General features: G+C 41.9%; 1 protein-coding gene across 4 annotated transcripts in view; it reads right to left on the bottom strand.

Annotated features, from left to right (window-relative positions):
* The window catches only part of LOC106599809 (gamma-1-syntrophin), a 71,124-nt gene that overhangs the window by 38,970 nt on the left and 5,868 nt on the right, over nt 1-26,286 (bottom strand). The window lies entirely within an intron of this gene.

Here is a 26,286-nt window from a genome sequence, read left to right as displayed (position 1 = left end):
CATAGGTAGTTCAAAAAATTGCCATCTTATTTCTGTCATGCTGCTTTGTTGACAACTCCAACCACCTCGCGCCCCGGGTATTCAGCAAATCAGCGGCCGCCGTTGGTTGTGTTCCAAACAAAACAACTACAAGTGTGCTTGCTCTAGTTCCTCAATGGCACAGCTAGGAGAGCTCAAAAAAGCACCTTGTAGTTGAAGACTCTTTTTTTGAGTCATAAAAGTGCATTGAAATGACTTAGGAACTGTGCACACTTTGGAGACAACAGTTAGTCCCCTGACTCTTTTTTTTGTCTTATGTTGCAACTACAACACACTCTCCAGGAGTATTCCTATCATGTTACTGAATGTATCCAGAGTATATTCCGATTTTGTTATCAACAAATGCAGCGAAAAGTACAATTTTTTTTAAATGTACATAAAATCCATAGTGTAATGTTTGGATTCAGTCTGGTGTCACAGTGAAATGTTGTGTCCTCACTTTGGTCTAATCAATTTTCCATCATCTCCAAACTGTTCATTTTCAATTGCTACCATCCCTGCAGGCCACTACAAGTGTAAATGGTTAAACCACATCAGGAGACCACTCTTGAGGTCTGTGAAAAATAGAAGACATGTGGCTTTATGGGCGTAGTTACCCTTTAATGCAAGTGTGCACCAGCAAGTGTGCACCAGCATTGTTTGGGTAGCAATGTTTCTGTAGCACTCATGTGATTGCAGAGTTTGCAAAACAAATGGCCACTGGATTGATGCAAATAATCATGATATCATTCTGCCAGGTAGGCATAGCTTACATTTTTTTGGGGGGAAAGCCTTTGAATCTCTACCAGAAGGTCACCATTAGCAAAACCGCTAACAGCTACACAAAGTGTAGACATATGCACCAACTACACTCACACACACAGGGGCATTCCTGTGCTGTTTCAAGAAAGTGAAAGGAAAATACATATAACTGTCTTACGATTAACATGGGCAAACTAATTTAGTTGATTTCCTTTCCTTTTTGGAATATTTCTGAAATTCGGTTTAACATTTTCACACGTACCACTTACCGTTGTGACCATTCTACAGTGGTCCCTGTAGTGTACGATCAAACCGGCGTGATTAGAACGCGTATTTAGAACGTCCAGTTTCGAATGACGCAACAATCAGCGCTTGAGCTGGCCACACTGTTTTTTTTCAGAAACATTTTACACAAACACAGTCCTTACAAAGTTATGTCCAGAATGTGCGCAGTTTATTTTTGGATACAATGTTCAGACATTCACAGAAGTAGCTACAGCATAACACAATCATCCAATCCTGAAAAATGTAGGCTACATTTGTCCTAGCGCTAACTGAGGAAAGATCGACATAACACAAGCGGTCATTTTTTTATAATTCCCGGCTGACAGAAACGGCAATATTAACCTGTTGGGGATAGGGGGCAGTATTTGCACGGCCGGATAAAAAACGTACCCGATTTAATCTGGTTACTACTCCTGCCCAGTAACTAGAATATGCATATAATTGTTTGATTTGGATAGAAAATGCCCTAAAGTTTCTAAAACGGTTTGAATGGTGTCTGAGTATAACAGAACTCATTTGGCAGGCCAAAACCTGAGAAGATTCCAAACAGGAAGCGCTCTCTCTGACTATTTATTGGCCTTCTTGATCATCTCTAACCAAAACAGGGGATCTCTGGCATAACGTGACATTTTCTAACGCTCCCATAGGCTCTCAGAAGGCGCCAGAATGATGAATGGTGGCTTTGCAGGCCCTGGCTGAAAAACATTAGCGCATTTGGATAGTGGTCGATCTGAGGACAATGAGACTGGAGGCGCGTGCACGAGCCGACACCATGTTTACTTTCTCTCTCTTTGAACGAAAACAACGACTCCCGGTCGGAATATTATCGCTTTTTTATGAGAAAAATAGCATAAAAATTGATTTTAAACAGCGTTTGACATGCTTCGAAGTACGGTAATGGAATATTTTGAATTTTTTTGTCACGAAACGCGTCGGGCGCGTCACCCTTCTTTACCCTTCGGATAGTGTCTTGAACGCACAAACAAAACGCCGCTATTTGGATATAACTATGGATTATTTGGAACCAAACCAACATTTGTTATTGAAGTAGAAGTCCTGGGAGTGCATTCTGACGAAGAACAGCAAAGGTAATCAAACTTTTCTAATAGTCAATCGGAGTTTGGTGAGTACCACACTTGGTGGGTGTCAAAATAGCTAGCCCGTGATGGCCGGGCTATCTACTCAGAATATTGTAAAATGTGCTTTCACCGAAAAGCTATTTTAAAATCGGACATAGCGAGTGCATAAAGGAGTTCTGTATCTATAATTCTTTAAATAATTGTTATGTTTTTTGTGAACGTTTATCGTGAGTAATTTAGTAAATTCACCGGAAGTGTTCGGTGGGAATGCTAGTCGCATGCTAGTCACATGCTAATGTAAAAAGCAGTTTTTTGATATAAATATGAACTTGATTGAACAAAACATGCATGTATTGTATAACATAATGTCCTAGGATTGTCATCTGATGAAGATCATCAAAGGTTAGTGCTGCATTTAGCTGTGGTTTGGGTTTATGTGACATTATATGCTAGCTTGAAAAATGGGTGTCTGATTATTTCTGGCTGGGTACTCTGCTGACATAATCTAATGTTTTGCTTTCGTTGTAAAGCCTTTTTGAAATCGGACAGTGTGGTTAGATTAACGAGAGTCTTGTCTTTAAAATGGTGTAAAATAGTCATATGTTTGAGAAATTGAAGTAATAGCATTTCTAAGGTATTTGAATATCGCGCCACGGGATTACACTGGCTGTTGAGTAGGTGGGACGCTTTCCCATAGAGGTTAATTAGCTAATAGCAATAACTATTTATAATTAATCACATCGGGGGTGAGCTCATCATTGGTCGAAATAATTGAGTAAAACACTTTCTAGAAATCGAAAATGAAATCCAACGATGGGTAGTTTGTGCGCATCGCCATGCTTGTTATTTTTTCTTCGCATCAACCAAAGATAATAAGAGGAGACAAGATGAGTTTGGTCTGTTTATAGTATGCATGTTGAAGGGGGTGTATCGTCTACGATCATCCACTTCCCTTCATTCACTTCCGAAAGTTTACCCGAAAGATGAGTGAACCATTCATTCACCTCATTATAACATCTTTGGTCTGGCAGATTACGTGACACCCAGAATGCATTGTATAAAGTCAACAAACATGGCGCCACACATAGCTGGCAAATAGCTTAACTCATTATAATCAGTACAACCTTCAAAAAAGTATTTTACAAACATCATAGGTGTCCATTACAATATATGCAATAATCGGAATGCATTGTTTGTCACCAGTAATGTGAAAAAATTTGTAAATACATTATGCTCCATACATGCATGCATACGTATACAGTTGAAGTCAGAAGTTTACATACACCTTAGCCAAATAGATTTAAACTCAGTTTTTCACTATTCCTGACATTTATTCCTAGTAAAAAGTCCTTGTCTTAGGTCAGTTATGATCACCACTTTATTTTAAGAATGTGAAATGTCAGAATAATAGTAGAGAGAATGATTATTTCAGCTTTTATTTCTTTCATCACATTCCCAGTGGGTCAGAAGTTTACATACACTCAATTAGTATTTGGTAGCATTGCCTTTAAATTGTTTAACTTGGGTCAAACGTTTCGGGTAGCCTTCCACAAGCTTCCCACAATAAGTTGGGTGAATTTTGGCCCATTCCTCCTGACAGAGCTGGTGTAACCAAGTCAGGTTTGTAGGCCTCCTTGCTAGCACACGCTTTTCAGTTCTGCCCACAAATTTTCTATGGGATTGAGGTCAGGGCTTTGTGATGGCTACTCCAATACCTTGACTTTGTTGTCCTTAAGCCATTTTGCCACAACTTTGGAAGTATGCTTGGGGTCATTGTCCATTTGGAAGACCCATTATGACCAGGCTTTAACTTCCTGACTGATGTCTTGAGATGTTGCTTCAATATATCCACATAATTTTCCTTTCTCATGATGCCATCTATTTCGTGAAGTGCACCAGTCCCCCCTGCAGAAAAGCACCCCCACAACATGATGCTGCCAACCCCGTGCTTCATGGTTGGGATGGTGTTCTTCGGCATCCAAGCCTCCCCCTTTTCCTCCAAACATAACAATGGTCATTATGGCCAAACAGTTCTATTTTTGTTTCATCAGACCAGAGGACATTTCTCCAAGAAGTATGATCTTTGTCCCCATGTGCAGTTGCAAACCGTAGTCTGGCTTTTTTATGGCGGTTTTGGAGCAGTGGCTTCTTCCTTGCTGAGTGGCCTTTCAGGTTATGTCGATAAAGGACTCGTTTTACTGAGGATATAGATACTTTTGTACATGTTTCCTCCAGCATCTTCACAAGGTCCTTTGCTGTTGTTCTGGGATTGATTTGCATTTTTCGCACCAAAGTACTTTCATCTCTAGGAGACAGAATGTGTCTCCTTCCTGAGCGCGCGTTAACTGTCCTGTTGTGTAATAGTCACATTTTGGAACAGTGAGTGCATTCTGACATCACATGCATAAAACAACTCATGCTGGGTCGACCGTTAGAGATATTTGGAACTCACATGTGAAAGGTTAAAAGTCTGGATTCCGGGACTCCCTACCTGTTCTCCGCAATGCAGATTTTATAGAGCCCTACATACATCTTAGATTCATTATTTGAAATGCAATTATTTTAAATGTTTTACCATGAGCATGTAGACAGTAAAAAATGTATTCTGTTTTCACAACGTATTTGGACTTTTAGTTTTTTTACACTAAGACTAACCTGAACAGCAGTACCTCATTGAAGTCGGCACAGACAATGATTGGTTCAGTGCCTTTAAACCAGCGGTATTCAAAAAATGCGTTTTTTTACATCATCAGAATTTCTCACAACCCAACCACACACCAAATTTAATGACACAACCGTAAAATCTGAATTTTCATATCTTATCAAAATGAAAAGAAATCAATAAATACATTTACTTAATAAAATTGTATTTTTCAAAGGATCTTTCTCAACAATGTTATTATAATGTCACATACAATAATCTATGGTCAAATATTCTTCTGGGGGCGACCCCACTGCAGTTCCTGGGGTCGCGACCCCGACTTTGAATACCACTGCTTTAAACTATGACAATGGAAGGAGGGTGTGTGTACTGGTTTCAATATGTTTTTGACTTCGTACCTGTAGAAAACTATAATTGTGGCACTTCAAACAGACTGAATTAGTAAATTAGTAGGGCTAATTTTGCTATGGGAAACAGGAAGTGTCACCCAACGTAGTTACATGACAGTGGGAAGTTAGCTTAAAGCTCGAGTAAGTAAGAATTGTGTCCACAAATGCACCCGAATGTCTATATGTAAATAGCTTATGATTAGTGAATTCTATAATGTAGTTATTTTGTTAGATACTTTTCCCTATTAGCTGAAATATTTCTTTCAAAGCCATTTTAGCGGTCCGAACTGTCAAAATGGCAGTTGTTAGGAAGAAAAGTAATTTATGTGATTACTAAAATAGCTGTACTATTTGATTGGTATATTTTGTTCTGATTTCAGATTTCAATAGCAGAGTAGAGGAGGATTTCAGACGCTCTAACTTTTTTGTTGAACGTTTTGGGAAAGTGTTCAAAATTTCAATTGTTTATAGAGGAAACGTCATTGATGCGGTTAGTAAAACAGCTGTATAATAGAATATGTTTTTGTTCTGATTTCAGATTTGAATAGCAGAGAAGTAGAGGAATTTTTAATATGCTTTAACGTTTTGTCTGAATTGTTGTCAGCGGTCAAAGTAGCTGATTTGAGCAAAAGTTACATTGTTTACAGTTAATAGAATAGAATTTTGGGAGTTATGATGTCCCAATGGCCCTTTAGAATGCTGAGGAAATCCCATTAAACTGGATGGAGGACAAAAATAATGGCTTAATAGTTTTAAAAGTATAGAAGATATCAAAACGTTGTATACAAGCACACCCCACAGGGCACAGACATCAGTTCAATGTTTAGTTTTGATTTACATTTGGTTGAGTTGTCAACTACGGTGAATTCAAGGTGAAATCAACAAAACATGACACCATGTCATTGGATTTAGGTTAAAAGTTGGGTGAAAGAACGACAAAATGCACATACGTTGATTACTTTTTGAAAATCCAATCAGTTTTCCTCGTTGATTCAACGTCATCATATAGATTTTTTAGGTTGATGTGGAAACTGCATAGATTAAACCAGTTTTTGACAAGTGGGACTATTCCAGACCGACCTGCACGTTTTAAAGTTTGAATTACATTTCTAGCTTAAACGGTGTAGGAGGAGTAGAAGAAGTATGACGACGATTTTGAATGGGACATTTGCTTTGCAAGTCCCATTCATTAATTCATGTTCTTCTGTGTCCTTGTCATTTGTATGCAAAGCACAAACATTTCTGCAGAGGTGTTCTGTTGTGTTTCAATTGAAACCTCAGGAGAAATTCTGCTCATTAGCGTGCCTTTCTTGACACGATATCACTGAGCTGTAGTGGCAAGTGGCCTCTTTGATCATTGTTTTAAGACTTTTTCACTCGCTTTTCATTCACATTTGAAACTATACCTCATCATGTTATGTAAATCTTTTCCCTCTGCATCCAAGACTATACTAAATGAACAACTTAAAAACCTTATTTAAAACATAGACTTTGGAATGTCTCTCAATACTGTGGCATTCCATCTGGAGCCTGCCAACTCCTTGAGTGATGTCTACTGACACCATTTTAGACCGTCTTTAAAAATGAATGTCAACATCTGACCTTCTAAGTCCTAAAATGTTCATCTAAAATAGGAATTGTTTTACATACCGTATGTATTGAAGACAAACGCAGGCCTGCTTCCAGCAGGTGCCCTCAAGAACATACTGACAAGGGCAAGCAGTTGACTTCACTGCGTGAATCTGAGTAAGATACACTGAGCTGAACCTTTTGTACAATTTAAGTTGAGTCAGCGCAACTCACAGGCACGCTATCAGATATTTCCCCCGAAACCAATTTATTGCACAGTGTTTCTCTCGAATAGCACTCTTGGCTTTGAAACAATAGCAGGGGAAAGTTTGCATAGAGTAGAGAGGAGTTAAAACGCTTCATTAGCTTGGAAGGTGTTTGCTGATGGAGGCATCGCCTTGCCTAGGACCTGAAGACAGCCGGTGTCGCCCCTCGAGGAATAGACCAGCCATTTAGCCTACTGGCTACATTGGTAAAGTGACCTGAATCTAAGGGAGGTGGATATAATAGCTGTAAGCTTAAGCTTTAGTAGTCTGATGGAAGCAGACAAGTATGTCTCTGGATATGGCATATACTCTGACATACTGTTTATTTAGACATATCTGTCAAATATGACATGTGAGATTAAAGCTTTTAGCAAGTACAGCTCTGTTTTGGATACAACACACTAATGTCCCAGGTGAGAGTCCCATTCTCGCTCATTAGTTGAAATGAACAAATACAGTAGGCTCCAAAAGTATTGGGACAGTGACACATTTTTGGTTGTTTTGGCTCTGTATGGAAATAATAAAATGTCTATGAGGTTAAAGTGCAGACTGTCAGCTTTTAATTTGAGGGTATTTTCATCCATTTCGGGTGAACCGTTTAGATATTACAGCACTTTTTGAACATAGTCCCCCCCATTTAAGGGGACCAAATGTACTGGGACAAATTAACTTATATGTGTATTAAAGTAGTCAAAAGTTTAGTATTTGGTCCCATATTCCTAGCACGCAATGACTACACCAAGCTTGTGACTCTCCAACCTTGTTGGATGCATTTACTGTTTGTTTTGGCTGTGTTTCAGATTATTTTGTGCCCAATAAAAATTAATGGTAAATAATGAATTGGGTTATTTTGGAGTCATTTTTATTGTAAATAAGAATAGAATATGTTTCCAAACACTTCTACATTAATGTGGATGCTACCATGATCACGGATAGTCCTGAATGAATCGTGAATAATGATGAGTGAGAAAGTAAAAAAAAAAAAAAAAAGATCACTGTCCCAATACTTTTGGAGGTCACTGTAGGTTCAGGAAGAAAACTTCACTCAATCACATGACAATACATGTTCAACTCTGCCTAGCCTTCCACCTACACGTTATATAAACAGCGACAAATGTCACAATGGTGTGCTGGCTGGTTTCTGCATCCCACCTTCACCACCGCCCATCTCCATTCCGTCCTCTCTTTGCGTGGATTCTTCCATTGAGATATATGATATGAAACTACCAGATCTATCTCTATGGGTTCTTATCTACCTCAGTCTTTGACCAGGAGCCAAACCGACCAGAGGCCATATCCAAACCAAAGTAACTACAGTATTTTCATAGTCTAAACCATGGCTATTGTATAGCCTCATGGCCAAACCTACACAGTCATCGGGTAAATGGAATAATAACCAAATGCACAAACTTGGTTAATTTAGAGAAATCAATCTAAATTAATTGGTGACCAAATAAGCATGAGCAGTCTTATGATACAGCAGTGAGTTGAATCTCTCAAAGGAAACAGTTGAAGTCTATCTCACTGCACAGCCCTTGCCATGCAGTTTGATTATAATAAACAGTTATGTTCTTATCTTGTATGGGCTCGATTTCTACAGATTTGTTCTCTAAGAAAAATGAATCACATTTTTTCTCTAAGAAAAACAGCGCTTGATCTTCGCACTGATTTCCAAATGCTAACCTCGGGAAGCGACCAATTATTTGCTCAGTATTTACAGAGAAGCTCTCAGATTCAAGAGCACCCTAATTTATATACTTTTTTCAAATTCTACTTACAGTAGGTCTATGCTTGGCTGTGAGTGTGTGATGGTTTTGTATATTCTGCTAGGTCCTGAGTTCTTGTCTCCTATTTTGCATCATTTGTAAAAGGGACTGTCAAACCTCTCCCAGCATCACCCCCGGTATCTTTCCTTATTCGGTCAATCTTATAAGGAGTGGATAGGAAAGAGGAAGACATTGTCATTACTTCTTGAGATTAGAAGTTAGCTAATACCTGAGCCACAACAGTCTGTGTGAGTGCTGGCCCTTTTTCCATGTTGATGCTGAGTGATTGTGAGTTGAACACATTCTCTCACACCATCTTATCACACTAACTGTAAATCGCTCTGGATTAGATTGTCTGCTAAATGACAAACAATTGTTTTTAAATGACTGCTCAGACCTGCAATTCATCTGCACCTCAGAGACTATTGGCATTGACTCTCCACACATTCAACCCTACATTACACACACACACACACACTGTCAACGCTGCTGTACTATTTATATACTTTTTATTTAACTGCTCAACCAAGACACTATTGACTTTAGTACTTCATACTTTATACTGTATATCCTATTGTGTATACTACTACGTGTATACTATATTGTGTATACAACTATGTATACCATTTTTGAATTACTTGTATTATTTTTTATTTGACTTTGATATTTATAATGCATTGTTGAGGAGAGCTTGCAAGTAAGCATTTCACTGTACCGTTTATACCTGGTCCATTCAGGCCAGGTCCATTCAGCAGTAAGAGTGAGGGAGCAGAGGTAAATTAGTGACGGAGACATTTATGGACCCGCTTCCTGACCTTCTTGATTGTGATGCGGTCCCGTGTGGCTCAGTTGGTAGAGCATGGTGTTTGCAATGCCAGGGTTGTGGGTTCGATTCCCATGGGGGACCAGTACGGAAAATAAATAAATAAATGAAATGTATGCACTCACTACTGTAAGTCGCTCTGGATAAGAGTATCTGCTAAAATGACTAAAATGATGAATGGTTTTTGGCTTGGCACAGCCTAGAACTATCCGATGGGTGTCAACTTAAGTCCAACAGGAGCATTTCACAAACTGGTGCTGCCCCATTGAAGCACGGAATATCCAGGAATTGTTCATTATTAACAAATATTGAGTTGTGGGGATATACAGTTGTGTAAACATACAATTTATAGCTTCAACATGTTTTTAAAAGTTTTTATGACAAACTCATGGACTGTCGGTCCTTGCTTCCATGGCTCTGTTAATGAATTTGAGAGTTCTGCTTACGTTTCCCCGGCCCCAATCCTCAGATTTATAACAAACCAAGTGGCTGGGCTTAAACACTAACTCTGGATTGTGGTTTTAAAGAGGTGTAACTGATTGTTTAGTGGTCAACTGTTTACCCCCTGGTGAGTTTCATATTTTTTCTCCAGTGAGTTTCTTAATTGAAATGAATTGATTGTGTTCTATTAAGAACAGAGGATAATATACCAATATATAAGTTAATGGCTTGAGTGAAGTGAAGCAGATAATCGGATTGTCTCAATTAATTGTCTCAATTAACATTAATGCATTCATTTAACTCCATGTATATTACAGTGCCTCGTACAATGAATTGTTAATTTCTGAGAAAAATAACATGAAGTACAACATAAAAATCAAGTAGGAGCCATATTTAGCAGTGTAACAAGCTAGTCCTACATGAGGGAGCTTTGGGGGGTGGATATAATACCATGCTGTGAGGATACACAGACATGAAAGATAAATAACCCAGTTGTATTGCAGTAAGCATCGGCCTGATAGAAACAGCTTTCCACTGTCAGAGGACATTGCCTATTATTTTCTAAAACAGACTGTATCTATGGGGGGGAGGGAGGGGGGGTGAAATCATCAAAAGACTTGAAATGCTAAGGGTAATGGTTGTACTGTAAAGCAATTCGAAGACTGATGGTATAGTGTCTGAAGGATAAATAGCACCAGAAATAATGCACCAAAATAATATATATATATATATATTACAATAAATAATAGTATTTAGCCTACATTTCATGTACGTCAAAGGAGAAAGTAAGAAACTCCTCACTTCAGTTTGAGAAAATTGTGGAGTTGTAATTATGTGGAGTTGTTCCCAAATAGTTGGCTACTCCTAGAGATTTTGCAATTTCATGACAAATTGGAAAACATATTTCACATCTGCAGCAATTAACAGTCACGAAACAATGATTCAATACCCTGTATGGCATTTACCTGGCGTTGTCATAAGGGTCGTATGGAGTGGACCGAACGCAGCGGGTAAAGTGCTCATCTTCTTATTTTATTAAAGAAAACACTTAACCTGTTATGGATAGGGGACAGTATTTTCACGGCTGGATAAAAAACGTACCCGATTTAATCTGATTATTACTCCTGCCCAGAAACTAGAATATGCATATAATTATTAGCTTTGGATAGAAAACACTCCGACGTTTCTAAAACTGTTTGAATGGTGTCTGTGAGTATAACAGAACTCAAATGGCAGGTCAAAACCTGAGAGATTCCTTTACAGGAAGTGGCCTGTCTGACCATTTATTGTCTTTCTTTGACATCTCATTCCAAAACTTAGGATCTCTGCGGTAACGTGACACTTCCCACGGCTCCAATAGGCTCTCAGAGCCCGGGAAAAACCTGAATGTCGTCATTCCAGCCCCAGGCTGAAACACATTATCGCCTTTGTCAAGTGGCCGATCAAGGGACAGTGGGCTTAGGCGCGTGCACGAGTCGCCCCCGTCTTTGTGTTTTTTCCTCTGTTTACCGAAAAGGAGATTCCCGGTCGGAATATTATCGCTTTTTTACGAGATAAATTGCATAAAAATTGATTTTAAACAGCGGTTGACATGCTTCGAAGTACGGTAATGGAATATTTAGAATTTTTTTGTCACGTTGTTTCTTGAACGCACGAACAAAACGCCGCTATTCAGATATAACGATGGATTATTTTGGACCAAACCAACATTTGTTATTGAAGTAGCAGTACTGGGAGTGCATTCTGACGAAGACAACAAAAGGTAATCAAACTTTTGTAATAGTAAATCTGATTTTGGTGAAGGCTTTACTTGCCGGGTGTCTAAATAGCTAGCCCGTGATGGCTGGGCTATGTACTTAGAATATTGCAAAATGTGCTTTCACCAAAAAGCTATTTTAAAATTGGACATATCGAGTGCATAGAGGAGTTCTGTATCTATAATTCTTAAAATAATTGTTATGCTTTTTGTGAACGTTTATCGTGAGTAATTTAGTAAATTGTTAGTAAATTCCCCGGAAGTTTGCGGGGGGTATGCTAGTTCTGAACGTCACATGCTAATGTAAAAAGCAGTTTTTTGATATAAATATGAACTTGATTGAACAAAACATGCATGTATTGTATAACATAATGTCCTAGGTGTGTCATCTGATGAAGATCATCAAAGGTTAGTGCTGCATTTAGCTGTCTTCTGGGTTTTTGTGACATTATATGCTAGCTTGAAAAATGGGTGTCTGATTATTTCTGGCTGGGTACTCTGCTGACATAATCTAATGTTTTGCTTTCGCTGTAAAGCCTTTTTGAAATCGGACAGTGTGGTTAGATTAACGAGAGTCTTGTCTTTAAAATCCTGTAAAATAGTCATATGTTTGAAAAATGGAAGTTTTCGGATTTTAGAGGAATTTGTATTTCGCGCCACGCCCATCATTGGATATTGGAGCAGGTGTTCCGCTAGCGGAACGTCTAGATGTAAGAGGTTAATCAAAATAAACAAACGACGAAAACAGTCCAGTAAGGTGCACAGACTATACTAGAAACAACCACCCACAAAAGCCAGTGAAAACAAACACAACTAAATATGGCCTCCAATTAGAGACAACAACAACCAGCTGCCTCTAATTGGAGGTCATTGACAAAACTCACATAGAAATAGAAAATCTAGATTTAAACATAGAAAACTAGAACCTAAACCCACAATACCCAAACACACAAAACAAACACCCCCCTGCCACGCCCTGACCAACTATAATGACAAATAACCCCTTTTACTGGTCAGGACGTGACAGGCGTCTAATATATAACTGACAAAATTGCCCTTCAAAGGCAAATGATAAAGTCATTACTTACTGTCTGTAATAAGCAAACATTATAACCTCTTATGGACAGACGTTCCGCTAGCGGAACCCCGTTCCGCCTGCGGAACCCCTAGCCAACTGCCAATGGCATCGCACCGCGCGAAATACAAAACCAACTAAAATACCACTAAAATACCACAATTCAATTTTCTCAAACATATGACTATTTTACACCATTTGAAAGATAAGACTCTCATTAATCCAACCGCATTGTCCGATTTCAAAAAGGCTTTACAGCGAAAGCAAAACATTAGATTATGTTAGGAGAGTACCCAGCCAGGAATAATCACACAGCCATTTTTCAAGCTAGCATATATGTCACAAAAAAACAAAACCACAGCTAAATGCAGCACTAACCTTTGATGATCTTCATCAGATGACACTCTTAGGACATTATGTTATACAATACATGCATGTTTTGTTCAATCAAGTTCATATTTATATCAAAAACCAGCTTTTTACATTAGCATGTTGTCACGTCCTGACCAGTATAGGGGTTATTTGTGATTGTAGTTTGGTCAGGACGTGGCAGAGGGTATTTGTTTTATGTGGTTCTGGGTGGTGGTTTGTTTAGAAGGGTGTTTGATTTATTATTTCCGGGTTTTGGGTTATGTTCTATGTTTTTGTATTTCTATGTTCTTTCTAGTTTAGTCATTTCTATGTTAGGTAATTGGGTGTTGGACTCTCAATTGAAGGCAGGTGTTTGTAGTTGCCTTTGATTGAGAGTCCTATATATAGGGATGTGTTTTGTTTGTTAATTGTGGGTAGTTGTCTTTAGCACTGCTGTAGTAAGTATAGCCTGTTAAACTGTCGTTCTTCGTTTTGTTGTTTTGGTGTTCTGGTGTTCACTTTATTTAAAATAATTATTCAAGATGAGCATCCACATTCCTGCTGCGTTTTGGTCCTCTCTACCCGAAGACAGCCATTACACATGTGACGTTCAGAACTAGCATACACACCGAAAACTTCCAGTGAATTTACTAAATTACTCTTGATAAACATTTACAAAATACACAACAATTATTTCAAGAATTATAGATACAGAACTCCTTTATGCAATCGCGGTGTCAAATTTTAAAATAGCTTTTCGGCAAAAGCACATTTTGCAATATTCTGAGTATATAGCTCGGCCATCACGGCTAGCTATTCAGACACTCGCCAAGTCGAGGCTCACTAAACTCAGAATTACTATTAGAAAAATTGGATTACCTTTGCTGTTCTTCGTCAGAATGCACTCCCAGGACTTCTACTTCAACAACAAATGTTGTTTTGGTCCGAAATAATCCATAGTTATATTCAAATAGCTCCGTTTTGTTCGTGCGTTCAGGTCCCTATCTGAAGGGTGACACGCGGACGCATTTCGTACTTAGAAGCATGTCAAACGCTGTTTAAAATCAATTTTTATGCGATTTTCCTCATAAAATAGTGATAATATTCCAACCGGACGATATTGTATTCATTCAAACAGGTGAAGAAAAACATGGAGTACTCTCGTGGCCGCGCATCTCCTGGCTCTGAGCCACTAGGCTGTCCACTCACAAACAGAGCTGCTGGACCCTGCCCAGAGACTGCAGAGATCCCATTCCACTTTCTGGCACCTTCAGAGAGCCTATAGAAGCCATAGAAATTGTCACGTTACAGCAGAGATACTGTATTTTCGATAGAGAGGCAAAAGAAGCACCAGAAATTGTCAGACAGGGCACTTCCTGTATGGAATCTTCTCAGGTTTTGGCCTGCCATATGAGTTCTGTTATACTCACAGACACCATTCAAACAGTTTTAGAAACTTTAGAGTGTTTTCTATCCAAATATACTAATCATATGCATATTCTAGTTTCTGGGCAAGAGTAGTAACCAGATTAAATCGGGTACGTTATTTTCACCCGGTCGTGAAAATAGTGCCCCCTGTCCCTAACAGGATTATAACTTGTATTGTCTAAAATAAATGACCAATTTGAGTCAATGTGCCGTACATGCTCTAACCAAACATTGTGCATTTTAACTCATTCCCACATTGACAAAACACAGCTGAAATCTATTTATATTTTTAAGTTGCAACACAGAACAAAAGTAATTAAGAAACAAGACAACAGTAAACATGTCGTCCCTGACAAATGATGCATCGACCCCTTGGGCCAATCAGTGTAATTTTGTAAATGACGGATCTCTATGCCAATAATGCATTCACCCAAGTTCCGTCAAAATCAGGCTAGTGGTGTCTGATATATCTCGTGTGACTAACGTACGTACAGTTGATTACTATAGTGGCCCCCTTAGGCCAATCAGTGTAATTTTGTAAATGCCGAATCTCTATGGCAAGACACATCATTTACCAAAGTTTCGTCAAAATCGGGGCAGTGGTGTCTGAGATATCGCGTGGGTTAGTTAGACTCATATCCCTGAGCATATGTGCCAAATTTCAGCACTCTGAGTCAAACAGATCAAGAGATATAAACATGCGCCCATTATAGCACCACTGTGTGGTTGATATGAATGTTCTTGCATATGTTGAGTCTTGACACTGTTTGCAACATGTGTACCAAATTGTATTAGAATACGAATATCCTTTACTGATTTATATTCATTTATGTGCCAGACCACGCCTACCTGAATGTTTATTGGTCAATGTTTATTGGTCAGAGCAGCCATGTTTTAGGTGCTAGTCTGGAAAATATTGTGTTGAGAAACCTTTGTCCATAAATGCCACATATCAAGTTTGGTGCAGATCGGTCATTCGGTGCCAGAAGAGTAGCCTTTTAAATGTTTTTCCCAAAATTCAAAATGACAGAAAATTAATCATGGCAGACCTTATGCGTCCTTCAGGGAAATTTGTTCCTTGTGGGGAGAGGGACCTGTGTACCAGATTTCATGACTTTAGGTCAAACGGGGTGAGGGGCATGACCTTTCAAAGTTTTCATTTTCAATCTCTTGTTTGTAAATTCTGGAACTCTATGGCAAGACGCATCATTCACCCAAGTTTCGTCAAAATCGGGCCAGTTCTAAGATATATATTTTTTATTTAACTAGGAAAGTCAGTTAAGAACAAATTCTTATTAACAATGACGGCCTACACAGGCCAAACCCGGACGACGCTGGGCCAATTGTGCGCCGCCCTATGGGACTCCTAATCACGGCTGGTTTACAGCCTGGATTCAAACCAGGGTGTCTGTAGTGAGGCCTTTAGCACTGAGATGCGTGCCTTAGACCGCTGCGCCACTCGGGAGCCCATATAGCGTGTGACTAACATACAAACAAACATACAGACCGAGACAGATCCACAGTACCCTCCCCAACTTCATCATGAGGGACAACAGTAAACATTTTGTCTCCCACGAATGATGCAGCGACCCCGCTTGGGCCAATTGAGATATTGTGTGTGACTAACACATTTCAGTTATCGTGTGTGACCACAGATGATCCATTATACTGACCAAATACTCAAGTGGCCGCTCTAACAATTAAAATGAATGTCTTGAAAATAGAAAGCAGTCAGGAGGAGGCAAGAGCAGGTGGGACCACTCTAGCCAATGAGAGGGTTGATACGTGTGGGAACAACAGGCACAACTCCGATATAAAGTGTTTTTTTCCCAAAGTTGCCTGGATGTCACTTGTCCTACTTATATCAGTACGCGCGTAACAACCTAAGCACTACGGAACTTCTATTTGATTAAATAAGCCACACGTAGCAAATAAGCCATTCAATTTCTTGTTAACCAAATTCAAGAATCTCTCATTGACCTCCATACAAAAACTCCTCGTTGGGTGACAAAAAAAAAAAAACACCACCTGCTGGACAAGGTAAAGTTATCCCTCTCGCTTCACCTCTTCCTCTCTGGTGTGACAAACACATTTCAGTTCATTACTATAGCTCCCGCCTTGGGCCAATCAGTGTCATTTTGTAAATGCCGGATGTCGATGGCAAGACACATCATTCACCCAAGTTTCATCAAAATTGGGCCATTGCTGTCTGAAATATCATATGTGATTAATGTACAAACTAACGTACATACGGACAGACGGAGACCGATCCACAGTCCCCTCTCCATTCGCAACAAACATAGCACCAGACTTCCATGCAGTTTATAGTGGAAAAGCAAATTGGCCTACCGGGTTGAGTAGAGACCAACAGGCATCTAGCTGTCAAGGTACCATTGGTTAAGCAGGCTATCTACATTAATCAGACATTACCTAAAATTGTCCAGCGTACTTGGCTACTTAGTAACTGTAAAACATCCAACAAATACCTGCCAGCACCAGACTGAAATCCAGTGGCAGAGATATGCTAGCTAATCTTTAAGTCAATCATTTGTTACTACCTTTTGTCACTTGCATGCTAAACATGCTAAGCAAACTGTTAAACAGAAAGAGAGAGATTGCAGACCCGCTAGGGCAGGGCAATATGGCCAAAATATCTTATTTAACTTTTTTGACAGTATGGTAATTTATGTTATTTTATGTTTTTGAATATTACAAATTCTACATTTGCATTAGAACTAGTGCGTGACCCTGGGGTGGCAACACATAAATTCTAACTGATTCAATGCGTCTTTCTCCATTCTGATTGTTACATACTGTTGTAAACTGTTGTATAAATACAACAATAGTATAATGTCTTCCAGAGCATTCCAGAGTATTCCAGAGTCAGAGACCACTACATCAGTTAAGCATATTAAATGAGTGTTGTGTGTTCTGTGTTATGAGAGTTGGTGAGGATTGACTTGATTACTCATCGCTCTGCAGTGCCTGGGCCAGAGGACTACAGCAACTATATTTTATTTTTGCACAACAGTGACTCTGCAGAAAACAGAGAGATAACACTCTGAGGTACACTGACTGAATGATTGACTGAAGCAGCTACAGTAAAATCTCTTTGCGCTACTGTGTATTCATCACACGAACCCTTATAGCACAGCTCCACAGTGAAATCCAGTCAACATCTGGGACAATTCATACAGATGGATGGATGACCAAACAGTCCCTCTCCAGAGTGTACAGAAATATGAGGTGTGATACAGTCTTCCTCTTTCCCCCGCTCAGCTCTGGGACTACAGTAAATTGGGATGAAGATGTCCATGGCCACAACCTCACCAAGACATCCAGCCTTTCTATACCCTCTTCATCTTTCCTTCAGAGGCAGCGCAGCAGCCATAGCTAAAGGGCAACATCAGGATCAGTGCTTCTCATTTGTCTTTTCAAAGTGGAATTGGCTTTAATTTGGCACAATTTAGCAGACATGAAAACATCAGTAGTTTGCAAAGCAGCATGAAAAAAAGATTTGACATTATCAAATAATTTTGGTCTACAAAGTCATGCATTTTAAAGCAAGGCTGCCTTAATGATATCCATTAAGGCAGCCACTTGCACCACTTTGAGTCAGAGGGGTTTGGTTAAATGCATTCATTTGTGCAACTGACGAGGTATCCTCTTCCCCACATCAATTATTAGCTATCTAGCTCTACAGACTTTTTTTCTCAAACTTTCAATGGTTATATTGTTGCAAGAAAACACCAAGGTGAAATCGAAAACAAACGTATGAATTTAATGTTAAAGAGATGTGGGAAAAACTGGTGGACAACTCTCTAAAACAAAAGCTATATCTCCGTGTGTGTGTGTGTGTGTGTGTGTGTGTGTGTGTGTGTGTGTGTGTGTGTGTGTGTGTGTGTGTGTGTGTGTGTGTGTGTGTGTGAGTGAGTGAGTGAGTAAACTATGAAGTGTGCTCCTGGGGGAGTCGTTTACCCAGTAGAGCGATATTGACACCAAATGATTTACTCAACATTTTTGCACTAGGTCCAGCATTAGAACCATACCAAGATTGGAACGTGTGTGCTTATTTATCTTATCCCTTCCTACACGCTTAGAAAAAAGGGAGGGAAAATATTTTTCATCCTAAGAACCATTTTTGGAAGGGTTTTTGATGATTCTATGGAGGCAAGAAGGAATCTTTGGAAGGCAAGAAAGGTTCTACATAGAACCCTTATGAATCTGAATAAGCTTTTCTATATATAAAAATATATATATTTTAAATAGTGCCTGAGCATTAGTGTTTACCTCAGTGTTTATTTGTGCATGTACAGTATCTGATATTCCATTTATAATTGTACATATAAAGTGCCTTCGGAAAGTATTCAGACCCATTGACTTTTTCCTTATTTTGTTACGTTACAGCCTCATTCTAAAATAGATTTTTTTTTAAATACAAAATTAAGAATCTACACACAATACCCCATAATGATGAAGCGAAAACAGGTTTTTATAAGTAAAAAAAAAAACAGAAATACCTTATTTACATAAGTGTTCAGACCTTTTGCTATGAAACTCGAAATTGAGCTCAGGTGTATCCTGTTTCCATCGATCATCCTTGAGATGTTTCTACAACTTGATTGGAGTCCACCTGTGGTAAATTCAATTGATTGGACATGATTTGGAAAGGCACACACCTGTCTACATAACGTCCCACAGTTGACAGTGCATGTCAGAGCAAATACCAAGCCATGAGGTCAAAGGAATTGTCCATAGAGCTCTGAGACAGGATTGTGTTGAGGCACAGATCTGGGGAAGGTACCAAAACATTTCTGCAGCATTGAAGGTCCGCAACAACACAGTGGCCTCCATCATTCTTAAATCAGTAAAAGGCACATGACAGCCCGCTTGGAGTTTGCCAAAAGGCACCTAAAGACTCTCAGACCATGAGACACAAGATTTTCTAGCCTGATGAAGCCAAGATTGAACTCGTTGGCCTGAATGCCAAGCGTCATGTCTGGAGGAAACCTGGCACCATCCCTACGGTGAAGCATGGTGGTGGCAGCATTATGCTGTGGAGATATTCTTCAGGGACTGGTAGACTAGTCAGGATCGAGGCAAAGATGAACGGAGCAAAGTAAAGAGAGATCCTTGATGAAGACTTGCTCCAGAGCGCTCAGGACCAATTTTAGAATTGTAATGTAATTGTTTTGTTGTTGAAAAAGTCAAGGGGTCTGAATACTTTCCGAAGGCACTGTACAGTACTGACATAATTTATATCTTTGCCATGATTTCTTTCTTTCAAATTAGTATTTTCACAGCAAATCGGCCAGTGTTACCTAGTGTTGATTCCTCAGTGTAACATTTATAATGTTGATTGATGAGTTAAATTAAAACTCAGTGGGGTAAAAGAAAAACAGTGTTGGTGTTAATAACCAGAGTTGAGTGTGATTGTGTCATTTTTACTCTGTGTAGAGTAAAACATTCCAAACCACAACCATCATTGTCATATTCCCCAGCATGCTCTATTGATGTAATCGGCCTGTGTGTAGCTGGTGTGGAGGAGTCAGGTGCAGGACAGCAGAAATGAGTAAGGAACATACTTTACTCAAAGAATCAAATAAATACAACACAGTAAACTAGCCCACAATAACGGACCGTATACATACAAACAATCACTCACAAAAAACCATGGGGGAAGAGAGCGTTAAATAATGAACAAGTAATTGGGGAATTGAAACCAGGTGTGTTAAACAAAGACAAAACAAATGGAAAATGAAAAGTGGATCGGCGATGACTAGAAGGCCGGTGACGTCGACCGCCCGAACACCGCCCGAACAAGGAGAGGGACCGACTTCGGCGGAAGTCGTGACAGTACCCCCCCTTGACGCGCGGCTCCAGCAGCATGCCGACACCGACCTCGGGGACAACCCGGAGGACGAGGCACAGGGCGATCCGGGTGGAGACGGTGAAACTCCCACAGCAACGAAGGGTCCAGGACGTCCTCCAGGACGCACCCAGCATCTCTCCTCCGGACCGTACCCCTCCCACTCCACGAGGTACTGAAGGCCCCTTGCCAGACGCCTCGAGTCCAGGATGGCTCGAACAGCATACACCAGGGCCCCCTCGATGTCCAGAGGGGGTGGAGGAACCTCCCGCACCTCAGACTCCTGGAGTGGACCGTCCACCACCGGCCTGAGGACAGACACATGGAACGAGGGATTAATATGGTAATCTGGAGGAAGCTGTAACCTGTACAATACCTCGTTCAGTCTCCTCAGGACTTTGAATGGCTCCACAAACCATGGACCCAGGTTCCGGCAGGGCAGGCGGAGGGGCAGGTTTCGGGTTGAGAGCCAGACCCGGTCCCCCGGTGCGAACACCGGGGCCTCACTGCGGTGGCGGTCGGCGCTCGCCTTCTGTCGCCTCATGGCCCATTGCAGATGCACATGAGCTGCGTCCCAGGTCTCCTCTGAGGGCTTAAACCATTCGTCCACCACAGGAGCTTCGATCTGGCCTTGATGCCAAGGTGCCAGAACCGGCTGATACCCCAGTACGCACTGGAAAGGGGAGAGGCTAGTGGAGGAGTGGCGGAGTGAGTTTTGGGCCATCTCTGCCCAGGGGATGAACGCCGCCCACTCCCCCGGCCGGTCCTGGCAATATGACTGCAGAAACCTACCCACATCCTGGTTGACTCTCTCCACCTGCCCGTTATGCTCAGGGTGAAAACCTGAGGTGAGGCTGACCGAGACCCCCAGACGTTCCATGAACGCCCTCCATACTCTAGACGTGAACTGGGGACCCTGATCAGAGACTTCCGGCACCCCGTAGTGCCGGAAGACGTGAGTGGTCAGTCCAGATGAGAAAAGGGTCTTTAGCCCCGTCAAGCCAATGTCTCCACGCCTTCAGAGCCTTGACAACAGCCAACAGCTCCCGGTCCCCCACATCATAGTTTCACTCCGCCGGGCTGAGTTTCTTCAAAAAGAAAGAACAGGGGCGGAGCTTCGGTGGCGTGCCCGAGCGCTGAGAGAGCACGGCTCTGATCCCAGCCTTGGATGCATCCACCTCCACTATGAACGCCAAAGAGGGATCCAGATGAGCCAGCACGGGAGCCGAGGTAAACAGAGCCTTCAGGTGACCAAAAGCCCTGTCCACCTCAGCCGACCACTGCAGTCTCACCGGTCCCCCCTTCAGCAGTGAGGTATTGGGAGCAGCCACCTGGCCAAACCCCCGGATAAAGCTCCGGTAGTAATTGGCAAACCCTAAAAACCGCTGCACCTCCTTTACCGTGGTGGGAGTCGGCCAATTACGCACGGCTGAAATGTGGTCACTCTCCATCTCCACCCCTGATGTGGAAATGCGATACCATAGGAAGAAGATGACCTGCTGAAAGAACAGGCATTTCTCAGCCTTGACGTACAGGTCATGCTCCAACAGTCATCCAAGTACCCTGCGCACCAGGGACACATGCTCGGCGCGTGTAGCGGAGTGTATCAGAATGTCATCAATATACACCACAACATCATCGATATACACCAGGTCCCTTAAAATCTCGTCTACAAAGGATTGGAAGACTGATGGAGCATTCATCAACCCGTACCGCATGACGAGGTACTCATAAGGCCCTGAGGTGGTACTAAACGCTGTCTTCCACTCGTCTCCCTCCCAGATACGCACCAGGTTGAACGTACTCCTGAGATCCAGTTTAGTGAAGAAGCGCGCCCCATGCATTGACTCAATCGCCGTGGCGATGAGAGGTAGCGGGTAACAGTATTTGATTGAGACCTCGATAGTCAATGCACGGGCGCAGACCTCCCTCCTTCTTCTTCACAAAAAATAAACTCAAGGAGGCGGGTGAAGTGGAGGACCGAATGTACCCCTGACGCAGGGATTCAGAGACATATGTCTCCATAGCCTCCGTCTCCGCTTGCGACAGGGGATACACGTGACTCCTGGGAAGTGCAGCGTCTACCAGGAGATTTATCGCACAATCCCCCCGTCGATGGGGTGGTAATTGAGTCGCCTTCCTTTTGGAGAAGGCGAGAGCCAAATCGGCATATTCTGGGGGAATGCGCATGGTGGAGACCTGGTCTGGACATTCCACCATAGTAGCACCAACGGAAACCCCTACACACCTCCCCGAGCACTTTCGCACCACCCCGTGAGAGCCCTCTGTTGCCATGAAATGGTGGGGTCATGACGAGCCAACCAGGGAAGGCCTAGTACCACGGGAAACGCAGGAGAGTCAATGATAAAGAGACTGATTCTCTCCTCGTGATCCCCCTGCGTCACCATGGCCAAAGACATGGTGACTTCCCTAATTAGCCCGGACCCTAATGGTCGACTATCCAGAGCGTGTACCGGGAAAGGTCTAACCACAGGAATAACGGGGATCCCTAAACTAAGGGCGAACGCTCGGTCGATAAAATTCCCAGCCGCGCCTGAATCAACAAGCGCCTTATGCTGGGAATGTGGGGAAAACTCAGGGAAAAGAACATGAACAAACAGGTGGACAACAGACGACTCTTGGCTGAGAGTGGTGCAGACTCACCTGGGGTGACGCCTGCTGCCTCGACTCCCAGAGGCACCAACCCGGCACCGACCGAAAGTGTGTCCTCTGCGGCCACAGATGGTGCACGTGAAGGCCTCTCTAAGTGCAGCCCCTCCCAGCTCCATGGGCACCGGAGCAGGGGTGCTGGAAGATGGAACTGACAGAGCTTTCTTGACGTCCGCGGGTGACCAGCAGGTTATCCAACCGAATGGACAGATCCACCAGTTGGTCGAAGGTGATGGTGGCATCCCTGCAGGCCAACTTGCGCCGGACGTCCTCGCGCAGGCTGCATCTGTAGTGGTCGATCAGGGCCCTGTCGTTTCATCCAGCTCCGGCGGCCAAGGTCCGAAATTCCAGGGCGAACTCCTGGGCGCTCCTCGTCCCCTGCCTCAAGTGGAAGAGCCGTTCCCCCACCACTCTACCTTTGGACGGATGGTCGAAGACAGCCTGGAAGCAACGGGTGAACTCCTCGAAGTGGTCCAACGCCGCGTCTCCTTCTCCCCACACGGCGTTTGCCCACTCCAGAGCTCTCCCCGAGAGGCACGAGATGAGGTCGGACAACCTCTCCCTTCCCAAGGGAGCTGGGTGAACGTTGGCCCGGTATTGGTCTAGCTGTAATAGGAACCCCTGGCACCGTGCTGCTGTCCCATCATACTCCCTGGGAAAAGAGAGACGCATCCCACTGGGACTGGATCCAGGAGAGACGGACACCCTCTCAGCGCAACCGAGGTAACCCCAGTTGCGCTGGTCGAGGTGCTGGAGAGACAGGTCCATGGTCTGGACAACGCTATCCATCGTGGCACCGAGATGTTGCAGTATCGCCAAATGTTCTCGGACACGTTCCTTGACTCCTCTGACCGGAGTACCTGCTCCTGCTGACTCCATGGGTGGTGTGGAATTCTGTCACGGGTGTGCGTACTGGTAGCGAAGTCAGGTGCAGGAGAGCAGAGAGTTGTGAACAGGTGCACACTTTATTTAGGCAGGAGCAAACAGCAGACGGACGCAACTGCGTCAAAACCTCCAGCAAAAATGGCAAAAGGGCAAAGCGCCAAAACAGTCACAAAAGCTATAGTTTACCAAATAAACATACTTCGTGAAATAAACACGGATCATGGAAAACCAGCCTGGCGCGTCACATAAAACACGTAACACAAAACAATTCTACACAAAGACATGGAGGGGGAACAGAGGAATATATAGCAGTGTAATTAGGGAATGTAAACCAGGTGTGCAGGGAACAAGACAAAACAAATGGAACAATGAAAAATGGAGCGGCGATGGCTAGAAGGCCAGTGACGTCGAACGCCGAACGTCGCATGAACAAGGAGAGGAGCCGACTTCGGCGGAAGTCGTGACACTTAATGATTACAAGCATACCCATAACATGATGCAGTCACCACTATGCTTGAAAATATGGAGAGTGGAACTCAGTAATGTGTTATATTGGATTTGCCCAAAACATAACACAGGACAAAAAGTTAATTGCTTTGCCAATTTTTTGGCAGTATTACTTTAGTGCCTTGTTGCAAACAGGATGCATGTTTTGAAATATTTTTATTCTTTACAGGCTTCCTTATTTTCACTTAATTAGGTTAGTATTGTGGAGTATCTACAATGTTGTTGATCCATCTTCAGTTTTCCCCTATCAGCCATTAAACCCTATAAATATTTTAAAGTCACCATTGGCTTCATGGTGCAATCCCTGAGCAGGTTCCTTCCTCTCTGGCAACTGAGTTAAGAAGGACGCCTGTATTTTTGTAGTGACTGGATGTATTTATACACCTGAATGGATTTCTTTAAATATGAAAAAAACACCACGGGAAGTTTGTCTCTCCCTTAGTTATGCACGTAAACAACAACAAGATCAACAACTAATGCTAGGCAGAGCAAGATTAGCTAAAATCTAACAAAGGAACATTAGATAAACCCTCTCAAATTTTTTCAGCTAGTTGGTCGTCAAAATTGCTCTGATAAATAATGGGGAATTGTAGCCTCCTCGTCCCTCTGCAGCTTGCCTGCCAATGCATGCTTGTCCCAACCAAGCACCCAAGCTAACTGGCTAAAGTTGGCTAGCTTGCGAGCTAGCTTCTTCCATACACAAATGAGAGAACAACTCACTCTGACCTCACTATTAGCCACGTTATGTGATCATTGCCCTTGCTAGTTTGATTCTATTGCCATTACCAGCCTTAGTTACATTCGTCCGTTTTTGTCCAGAATATTGAGTCATTGAAATGGAAACAGTGCATCCCGAATACCACCTGATAGCAATATTTTTTGGACTACCAAGACATTTATTGGTGAATTATAATAATCATGCATTGAACTGCATCCATCTATTCTGCCAACAATGCCTTACTATAAATCATGAAACGTTGAGTCAAAAATAACACATTTTTTAAACCTCTTATTAAGTTGGTTTTGTAGCATAAACTGTGAATTTGATATTTTTGAATTATATTATTTTTGTCTGGTTGTTTCATATCTCAAATCAAATCAAATTGTATTTGTCACATGCACCGAATACAACAAGTGTAGACCTTAAAGTGAAATGCTTACTTACAAGCCCTTAACCAACAATGCAGTTTTAAGAAAAATTAAGTGTTGAGTAAAAAAAAGATAAGTAAAAAAATTTAAAATAATTGAAAAATTGAAAAACAACAAATATTTAAAGAACAGCATTAAAATAACAGAAGCGAGGCTATATACAGGGGGTACCGGTACAGAGACAATGGGTGGGGGCACAGGTTGGTCGAGGTAATTGAGGTAGTATGTACAGGTAGGTAGAGGTAAAGTGACTATGCATAGATTACAAACAGAGAGTAACAGCAGCGTAAAAGAGGGGGTGGGGGGGCAATGTAAATAGTCCAGGTAGCCATTTGATTAGCTGTTCAGGAGTCTTATGGCTTGGGGGTAGAAGCTGATAAGAAGCCTTTTGGACCTAGACTTGGCGCTCCGGGTCCGCTTGCCGTGTGGTAGCAGAGAGAACAGTCTATGACTAGGATGGCTGGAGTTTTGACAATTTTTTGGCCTTCCTCTAACACCGCCTGGTATAGAGGTCCTGGATGGCAGGAAGTTTGGCC

The sequence above is a fragment of the Salmo salar genome, chromosome ssa03, assembly GCF_905237065.1.
Source record: "Salmo salar chromosome ssa03, Ssal_v3.1, whole genome shotgun sequence".
Classification (NCBI taxonomy): Eukaryota; Metazoa; Chordata; class Actinopteri; order Salmoniformes; family Salmonidae; genus Salmo; species Salmo salar.
This window is presented reverse-complemented; position numbering and strand designations above follow the sequence as displayed.